Below are 9,831 nucleotides of genomic sequence, written 5' to 3'. Positions count from 1 at the left end.
GGTATTATTTGGTCCAATTTCCTCGCACAGATATTCACTAGTAGCACCTGATCTCGGTAGTAGTCTCCCAATTAAGGGCTAGTCCCCTTATCCCACACTGCCTCATCTTATGTGCATGAGTGTCTATCTTTACATGCACAGACAGGGATTTTAAATGCAGGTTATTGGTTAACAGACAGAAAACTTGTGGGGTTTTTTTGTTGTTTTATATATGTGTGTGTGTGTGTGTGTGTGTGTGTGTATATATATATATATATATATATATATAAAATGCAGTTGTGAAGAAACTGCACATTTTCTTCCTGGGAAAAAATAATATTATGCTTCTAGGCAAGCAAGCCCACGTAAGCATACTTTACCTAGAACTTAGTTAAGTATAATATTAACGGTATTTCAGCACCTAACCACCATTTGTAAAAGTACCACTGTGGGAAACTGTGCACAAGGTCTTACTTCGTTGCACTGAATGCACCTCACCGCAAGATCCATAACAAAGAAAACCCCCGAAATGTTTCTGTTGTTTCTCCACAGTGAAGGTACATCATGGACAACAACACCATTGCTAGAGTGGAAGGGGCAGCATTTCGTGATAGTTGGGAAAACAGTCTTTCACAGGTTTGTTGTCAAGGTATCATCATTGACAGAGTAATAATTATTAATATGATTATGATTATTTCAAATGTTTATTTATTTTGAGAGGGAGAGAGCACGAGCAGGGAGGAGCAGACAGAGGGAGAGAGAGAGAATCCTAAGCGGGCTCCACAAGCTCTCGGCGCAGAGCCTGACACGAGGAGGCTCCATTTCACAAACCGTGAGATCACGAGCTAAGCCGAAACCAAAAGTCAGATGCTTAACTGACTGAGCCACCCAGGAGCCCCTTAACTGCTGTTTTCCGTCAACCTTATTACCATTTTGTGTTTAGGGGTCTGCGAAAGAATAGCTTAAGACAATGCAGTGGCTGTTCCTACCCGGAGAGGTCTTCAGGGCCATCTCAGTCGCCTGCTCAGCGCTCCAATTGTCCTCAAAGAACTGCTGAATAGGCCCAGAGGGCACTGCACGCCTTCAGGTGAATCTGCAACCTCGGATTGAGTAGCAGTAAATTCGGGAGCTGGAGCAGTCCAGTCACCCTAAAATTCCTCCTTGGTCACAGTCTTTTCAGCAGTGGTCTGCTCTACCTTTTCTACCTTTTCAGGATCTCTGTAGAAGGAGAGCTGGAGCCTGAGCTCCCGCAAGTGTTCACGGGAGACGGCGCTGTACTTGCGCAGAAACTCCGGGACCAGCATGCACCACATCAGTCCCACTAAATGAGCTTTTTCTCTCTCCTTCTCTCTTTCTCTCTCTGTATGTCTTTTTTCTCTCTTTTCTCTCTCTCTCTCTCTCTCTCTCTCTCTCTCTCTTTTTTTTTTCTTGCAAGAGACAGCAATGCCTGCATAGTGCCAAGAAGAATCTGGGTTACACAGAGCAAAGGTAAGCAGGTTAACCTAAGACCTCTGTGGGAGCCTGGTATCAGCCCTGGGGTCAGCTACTATCAGAAGTTGCAATCCCAGAAAGCTGCCTGGACCTGGTTAGTGAAGATTCCAGGAACGAAGTGGCCAGCAACAGGAGTGGCTCCAGCAACAGCAGCAACAGCAGCAGCAGCAAATTTTAGCACAGTCACTGGCCAGTATTCCTGGACTGATATGCCACTGACATTAGCCAGGTTTTTCATGGTAACTTCAGGAGTTGCTCCCAGGTTCTCTTCAAATTTCCGATGCAGATGCCATCACTTTCCCTTTTATTCCATTTAGAAGTCAACCCACCTAACTGAGTTCCTGCTGCAAGGAATTTGAGGACACCCTCCTCCTTCATTTGCAGAACATCAAGGGCTCCAGGGAGGGTGAAGTTTCCCCTTCAATTTACAATGGGAATCCAGAACAATGCCATATGGACTCCTTTCTGGTTAGTGCAGAAATCTGCTCTTTTTATTCAAAGATGAGAAATACGTACAATATCAACAGGATACAAAATTCCTGAGAAAGGATTGTTTTAGAGCCAAATAGTGCCCTCACTTCACATATGCTGCTACTCAACAAAAATATGTTCTCTAATAGTTTTTTTTTTCCCATGCTTTCAAAAAGAGGCAATTTCTTAGGAATAGAGTTAAGAATGTAAAAGATATACTGGATCTTTATTTAAGAAGCCATACTAAACTTGACTTGGCTTAATCGAGCTAGCTTACAAAATCCATAGAACAAGAAATGTTTTAATTGCAGACAAATTAACTTGGAACTTCAAGTGTTAAGATATATTTAGCCGATAAAATTTTGTAGCTCCTATAGAAATACTAACTAAAGTAAATCACAATACTAAAAAAAAAGATTCAAGCTTAGTAGATCTATTTACCACAAGATTTTTCACAATCACAATGAAAAATTGCTATAATTGTCAGGATATATGTAAGAGGCATTTGGTGAGTTGTTAGGTTTTTAGAACAGATTTCTCCAATTGATAGGAAAGAATGGTGACAGTAGAAAAGCAGGACACTAGTGTATCATTTGGCTTATTAAAAGAAAAAAATTACTGCTTCTACTTAACTAAGGTGAGTTAGAGGTACTTTGAGAAACAAAACAGAAAACGTAAAGATTATGCTGCTTTGAAAAGATTTCCAAAGAGACTACATGTCTGCAAGATACTTGAAAAAATTAGAAAGAATAGTGAGGAGTTTAATATTATTTATTAGTCATATAGCTTGTGACCAATCACCCTAGTGAGGTTCAACACATGTTGATTCCTAAAGCAACAGTCTTTTCAAAGACTGGACAGCGTCTAGTGTTTTTCCTTATCCCAAAAATGTTTATCTAATATATTCTAAGTGCAAGGTATTATTCTAAGTGCTGGGTAATGAACTAACACACTATATCCAGTCCCTGACCACCATCACCAAAAAAATTAAAGAATAGGACATTATTTCTGCTGAGGTTCAACTTAAATACCTAGTGGGCCATATAAGACATGTAAACCAACCATGATAAAAACAGTATTTGAAAGGTGCCTACTGAGTACAATAAATACTCCTCAATAGATGCTCCAAAGGAAGATGTGGCTAAATGAACAGGGAAAGATTAATGGAGGACAAAATATTAGGCAAAGCATCAATCCCACCATGGTCTTCATCAGCCATGCCCTCTTGTGACATGATGGGGAAATCTTAAGCTTCAGAGTATGAGCTGGCTTGGTTTGAATGCTGGTTCTGGTACCACTACCTGTGAAAGGGTGGTAAACTTCTTATCCTGTGTGAATCTACTTCTTTTAGTAAAGTGGAAGTAAACAATATCCCCATGCCTTTTTCAGATTTCTTTAGGGACACAACTGTCCTCAGTTGGTTGTTTCTTAGCCCTTCCCAGTCTGGTTTTATTCCACATCTGACCACGGAAATCAGTACTCAATAGGCACCACTTTATTATTATTTTATGATTGTTAAATCCAACTGAGGCCTTTTAACCATTATCTTAATATTTCTGCTGTCTTTGACTCCCTGTATGAATCTCCTTAAGATTCTTAAAACTCCTTAAAACTCTTTCCTCTCAGGTCTTAATGGCTCAACACTTGCAGCTATTTTCTTCAGTAGAAGTATTTTTCAAAGTGCAGGTCAAGACTCACTAGTGAACTCAGTGGGTTACCACCACAAATTTGTGGCGTTTTTTAATAAAATAAAAGAGAATTGACTTGAAAACATCTGATGCATCACACTAATGTTTGGTGACATTTTTTTCATGGTGTGTGTGTGTGTGTGTGCACTCACAGGCATGTAGATGGGTGATTATGCATGTGTATACCTGGCCAAAATATGAAATGTATTTCTCATTTCAAGTCATGATGAAAATTTTGCAAGCCACGATTCTAGAGCCATTCCCTCTCAGTTTAATTTTCTAGTTCCTAATTTTAAACTCACCTCTTTGATATTGATTCTCTTCTAACTCTGTAAAACCCTTAATTATCTCTTTGCTAGTTCTCTCACCTGAACTTCCCACCCATCTTACCAGCTGGTTTTTTATAGATACCTAAACTCATTATAAATTATTGATTATTTTAACCGAGTGACAAGAAGAAAGGGACATGTTAGCATGCTTAAACTGACAACAGTATGAAAGACAGGTTTAAAGAAGAGAGACTGGAAGCAGGACATCAGAAAATTATTGCTGTGATCTAGTTAAAGTGATTAGAGAATGAATACGAGTGAAAGGTTTCTAAGAGAAAACAATATGTGTAATAGCAATTTCAGAAAGAAATATCTATATATAAAGGTGGTACATGGCAAATTTGATGCGAAAAATAAAGAATAAGAAGATTAGATTATTTTTCCAATGATTCCTATCTGAAGATGAAGCAATTTCAGTAATGATCATCTCCAGGGGCACCTGGATGGCTCAGTTCAGCATCTGACTCTGGATTTTGGCTTAGGTCATGATCTCATAGTGAGATGGAGCCCCCCTCGGACTCCGTGCTGACAGCGCAAAGCGTACTTGGGATTTTCTCTCTCTCTCGCTCTCTCTCTGCCCCTCCCCTGTTTGTGCACACTTGCACCAGAGCGCTCTCTCTCGCTCTCTCTCTCTCTCTCTCTCCCTCTCCCTCCCAAAATAAATAAACTTTAAAAAACACAGAGTTTTAAAATAATAATAACAATCTCCAGTGACAATAATATCGTGTTTATTTTATTTTTAACTTGCACTAACAGGATACTACAGCTAAGCAGTTAAAAACCTTAAAATCCAGGGCACCTGGGTGGCTCATTTGGTTAGGCATCTGACCGGCTCAGGTCAGGATCTCACAGTTCATGGTTTTGAGCCCCGCATCGGGCTCTATGCTGACAGCTCAGAGCCTGGAGCCTGCTTCAGATTCTGTGTCTCTCTCTGCTCCTCACCTGCTCACACTCTTTGTCTCTCTCCCTCTCTCTCTCTTTCTGAAAAATAAATAAACCTCAAAAAAAATTTTAAGCACCTTAAAATTTTTCCAGAACTAAGCCCAGTTGGTAACTTAGTTTCATTAAAATGTTGGTTTAATAAACAGTATTTTTAATCAAAAATAAATATATATTCAGCAAATTAGTTCCCCTGAAATTCTAGTGTTGGCTGAACCTCATATCTGTACTTGTACTATAATCAAACATACAAATAGGTCATATTTTTTTTTAATTTTCCCAGTAGTTCTTTGTTTTATAAAAATTATAGTAAAAACAAGATATAGTAAAATCCAAATGTTTGGATTTTAAGTTCTAGATTTATAAGTGAAGAGATTCTTGTCCCAGATGGGTTCCCTTTATGTCACATTAAAATATCTCTTGCTCTTTTCTAGAAATGGTTTAACTTTCAAATTATGTGTCAACAACAACAAAATCTGTTATACTGTTATATCAGATAATTAGTACCTCGTTTTCTCTTCTTCAGCTAAAATTCATAAAATGCCCTCTAACTATATTTTAACAGGGTGAGGACACTCTAATTAGATCAAGACCTCAGCAAAGAAGACAGTTATGGATGACAGTTTGGGGTTTTGCTACTACCCTTCAATGAATCCAGCAGCTATATAACTAAGGTCTACCTTAGTTATAAAGTCAATGAGTGCTTACAAATTCTTCTTTTTTATTTTCATACCAGTAAAAGAGCCAATGAGATACTACTTATCTATTGGACTTAAAAATCAGAGGACCCTTCTTTACATCTGATTTTATCATTTGCTACTGATGTGGCCTTGGAGAAAGCACTTAAACTCTCTGAGGCTCTTTTTTTTTTTTCACTTGTAAATAAAATTAATGTATTTTATAATTTATAAGGCACTGACACATAAAGTACCTAAATAATCTTCTTTCAGGTTTTCTGCTGAAAAGCTCTATGAAACAAGCTTAAGGTAAACGAGACAGGCCTGCCGTTGAACTACCAGTTACAGTAAGAAAAGTAAGGAAAGAAAGTCTAAGTCCAGAGAAATGAAAGTGGCTCTTTGTGATAAAGGCAAAGGGAACATGGTCCACACAGTAGCTCAAAGTATGCAAGGTGAATAAATAAGACAGAAGAAGGAGAAGAAGAGGAAGAAAAGAATGGATTTCATACAAATGGATACACTGTAGTAACAGGAAGCTGCATTCGAAAGTGCATAGAAGCACATAAGGATATAATTGGTTTCGCAAATAAGGGGTGCTACCAGGGGCATGGTTTCAAGCTGAATATGTAAGATTGTGTAAACTTACCGGGAATCATTTAGTAAAAACATGAGATTGTCAGTCAAATAGTAGGTAGACGTAAAGTAGGAATGCTGTTGTTACATTTGTATCCAAGAAAAATGGCATTACAACACTGCTGATGGAATATTATAAAAGAATCATACAAACTGCATTCATGACTTGTTTCTTTTACTTCAGGTATGTATTGAAAAATGCAGAGTGGAGAATAAGCTGGAGCATAAAATATTCCATTGTCAAAATATCTTATATAACGTAAAATAGCAAAAGCCACACAGGAAGGGAGTAAACCCAGGTTTGTGTCGGCCTCTCAAAAATAGAAATAACCGTGGGCACCAGGTCCATCATTCCACCAACACACTAGTCCGTAGGGCAAGTTACTTTCTGATGGCTAGGTTCCCTAAGGAAACCTTTTTTTTTCCCCCTGAATTCATATCAAACAATCTTATCCCACCACTGATGGGAGGTTGCTAAGCCCTGGGAAATTCTTGGAGGTGATAATTCTACCAGTGTGTCTATGATTCAAAAATATATATTCTTTCTATGAAACAAGATGTCTTTTATCAAGCACTGTGAACTATAACTCAAACTTTCTTTCAGTTGAACGTTGAGTGAGCTTGGCTTCAAAGCAAGCATGATGAACAAGAAACATGGCTAGTGGACAAGAGGAGGAAACGAGGACCATACGAGAGAGGTAACTGAAAACAATTGATATTTCTCTAGGGCAAGACTCTTAAGGAGGGCACACTGTATAAAGAATAGTGCCCAAAGAGGCCATGTTTTTTTTTATTTTTTTAAATATTTTATTTACTTTTGACAGAGAGAGAAAGACAGAGCATGAGTGGGGGGAGGAGCAGAGAGAGAGGGAGACACAGAATCTGAACCAGGCTCCAGGCTCTGAGCTGTCAGCATGGAGCCCAACACAGGGCTTGAACTCACAGACCTTGAGATCATGACCTGAGCTGAAGTCAGATGCTCAACTGACTGAGCCACCCAGGTGCCCCGCCATGGTTTGTTTTAATAGCCACTGAAGATGGAGGAACTCCAACCAGACAAGTAAGGGCACAGAGTCAAAGTTCAAAGAAGCAGGAATGACTTGAAATCAGGTGTATAACAAAATCCTGGTATCAGGCTATGGAGTCGTTCAGAAGATACGAAACAGGTAATAACTATATCAGGAATAAGACATATACTATGGCAATACCACAAGTAAATCAAAGTGTTATTTTCTTTTTAGGTAAGTAGTTGAAAAAAGTTACCCCCTGGAGAAAATTAGTAGTTACCAGTACATGAAGGCACAATTGAGCAAACTGATGAGGTCCATATGGAGAGTATAGATGGGTAAACATCCAGATACAATAAATTCATTTTAGGCATATCGGATCCTGATTGAATAACATCAAAACTATTTCTAGACCCTGTCACATTGGTGGGATGGAAATAAAAAATGTGTTCCTGTTATTTGCCAACATGAGTTCAGGAACTAAGCAAGGATGCATCTTCACATAAAGTGCAAAGAAGTCCACAGCTGAGCAGGAGTGGGAGAGGCAGACATCACCACATATGTAACAAAACCTGTCCTTGTTCTGAGTCAACAAGATCTTTCATATCACATAAACCTACATCCAGAAGAAGAGAGAAAGTGATAGGATAAAAAATAGAAAATTCAAGATGTCTATTTTCTCTATATTTTTCCCACTAGAGACTTTTTTCCTAGATGAACTAAGTTTAGCCATTTAGTTTATGTCCCTGAATATATCAAGATCATTCCAGATTTATACTAGTGATATTTCTATGTTATATTGTTTCTATTTCTCTTGTTAATGGACTGGGTTTTATTCAGCAATATTTAGAATAAACAACTTGGTCTTTCAATGTCAGATTCATAGCATTCATACTAAATTAAGCAGTACCTTTTTAAAAATAAAAATGAGTTAAATATTGTTTCCATCTTGTAATTTACAAATTGAAAGCATAAAAGAAGTTAACAAACTTAGGATCATCTTTGAGTCTTGGGTCCTTAAATGGAAACTCAGCTATGAAATTGTTAGCCTCTAAAAGGAATTGCCCACTGTTGATTGTGGTCATCTTCCTGGATTCTTCTCAATTTAATCCTGTTCTTCCCACTTCTTTATCCATGTTCTATTTCATTTCTCTTAACCACATTTGCACCACATTAGTCATTTGGTCTCTACATTTTGATCCTTCACTTATCTTCAAGGATTTTGACAAAGATCACTTAATTCTTCCCTCACCATGGCTAAGTCAGAACATAAGATCATCCTTCTTATGGATTGACTGTTTGTGTACCACCCCACCCCCAACCCTCCCATAATTCAGATGTTGAGGCTCTAACCACCAGCATGGCTGTACTGTACTCCTGAAGTATAGAAGTAATTAAGGTTAAATGAGGTCATAAAAACTGGGCCCTGATCTGATAGTATTATGTCCTTTTAAGAAGAGATGGAGAAAGATCACAAGCTTTATCATTCTCTCTCTCTCTCTCTCTCTCTCTCTCTCTCCCTCCCTTTCTCCATCTCCATCTCTCTCTCTCTTTCTCTCTCCCTCTCTCTCTCTCTGCCCAGGCTTAGAGGAAAGAACATGAGGGCAAAGTGGCTGTCTGCAAGTCAGGAAGAGACCTCTCAACAGAAACTGACTCTGCCAGAACTTAATTTGGAACATCTATGCTCCAGAACTGTTGAGAAAATAACTTCCTGTTGTTTAAGCCACTCAGTCTACAGTATTTTGTTATGGCAGCCTGAGCCACACCAAGATGTTCCCAATATGCCACTTTTAAGCAAAGGATATGAGTTGGAGGTGAGAATCCACAGACAAAATGTAACTCATAATAATATCAGAAACCATCACTTGTTTGTACTCTCTTTATTACTAAAGGATGCCAAATCTGGGGGAAAGGCAATCCAAAGATGTATAATTAAAAGAGTTTTCCCTCCCTCAACATTGTAGTCCAGAGTTGACACTATTAATAGTGTGATGTTTATCTTTCTGGACATATTTTTGAAAGTCAAGAATTAAAAAGTCAAGTGCATTTCATAGTTTTCTAGTTCCTGCATCTACAAGAATCATTGGAGACACTATTTTACAGAACAGATTTTTGTGATTCACCTTCACAAATTCCGATTTATCATATCTGGGGTATGATCCCGGAACCTGCACTCTAAGCATCCAAGTAATTCTGATGATGTACTTCAAAGAGCACATTTGGTCAAGCACTAATTTAAATATTCTAGCTATTGGTTCTCTGTTTTTATTAATATTACTACATATTTTAATGTTCAGTTTCATGCATTTTTACCATTACTTAAACACATATTCATTTTATGACTTCTTCATAATATATTATTTGTGTAACAGTCTTTAAACATTTATGTCTTCCTTTAGAAAAACAGAAAATCATATTTTAATTGGGCTGTGAAGTTGGATGCAGGCCTACAAGAACTCATAGGAAAAAGGTGTTTCTCCATTTTATTTTCCTTTTTATTAGTTTACAGTCACCAATTACTCGTTTATTCCCACATTTTATGGTTGAACAAATCTGATCCCATAATCTCAAGGCATTCATAAAGACAGAGAGATTAGCAAAATAAAAGACAACCAAA

The 9,831-nt window shown here is 38.0% G+C and overlaps 1 long non-coding RNA gene across 1 annotated transcript; it reads left to right on the top strand.

The window, feature by feature from the left end:
- The first annotated feature begins 6,817 nt into the window (after positions 1 to 6,817).
- LOC102960199 lies at positions 6,818 to 9,170 on the top strand. Its single transcript, XR_006216349.1, has 2 exons — positions 6,818 to 6,905; positions 8,797 to 9,170. It is a non-coding gene; the product is annotated as an uncharacterized LOC102960199 (long non-coding RNA).
- Positions 9,171 to 9,831: the final 661 nt, after the last annotated feature.

Source organism: Panthera tigris, chromosome B1, assembly GCF_018350195.1.
Source record: "Panthera tigris isolate Pti1 chromosome B1, P.tigris_Pti1_mat1.1, whole genome shotgun sequence".
In the NCBI taxonomy this organism is placed as follows: Eukaryota; Metazoa; Chordata; class Mammalia; order Carnivora; family Felidae; genus Panthera; species Panthera tigris.
The sequence above is the reverse complement of the archived record's forward strand: the minus strand, read 5'-3'. Positions and strand labels throughout refer to the sequence as shown.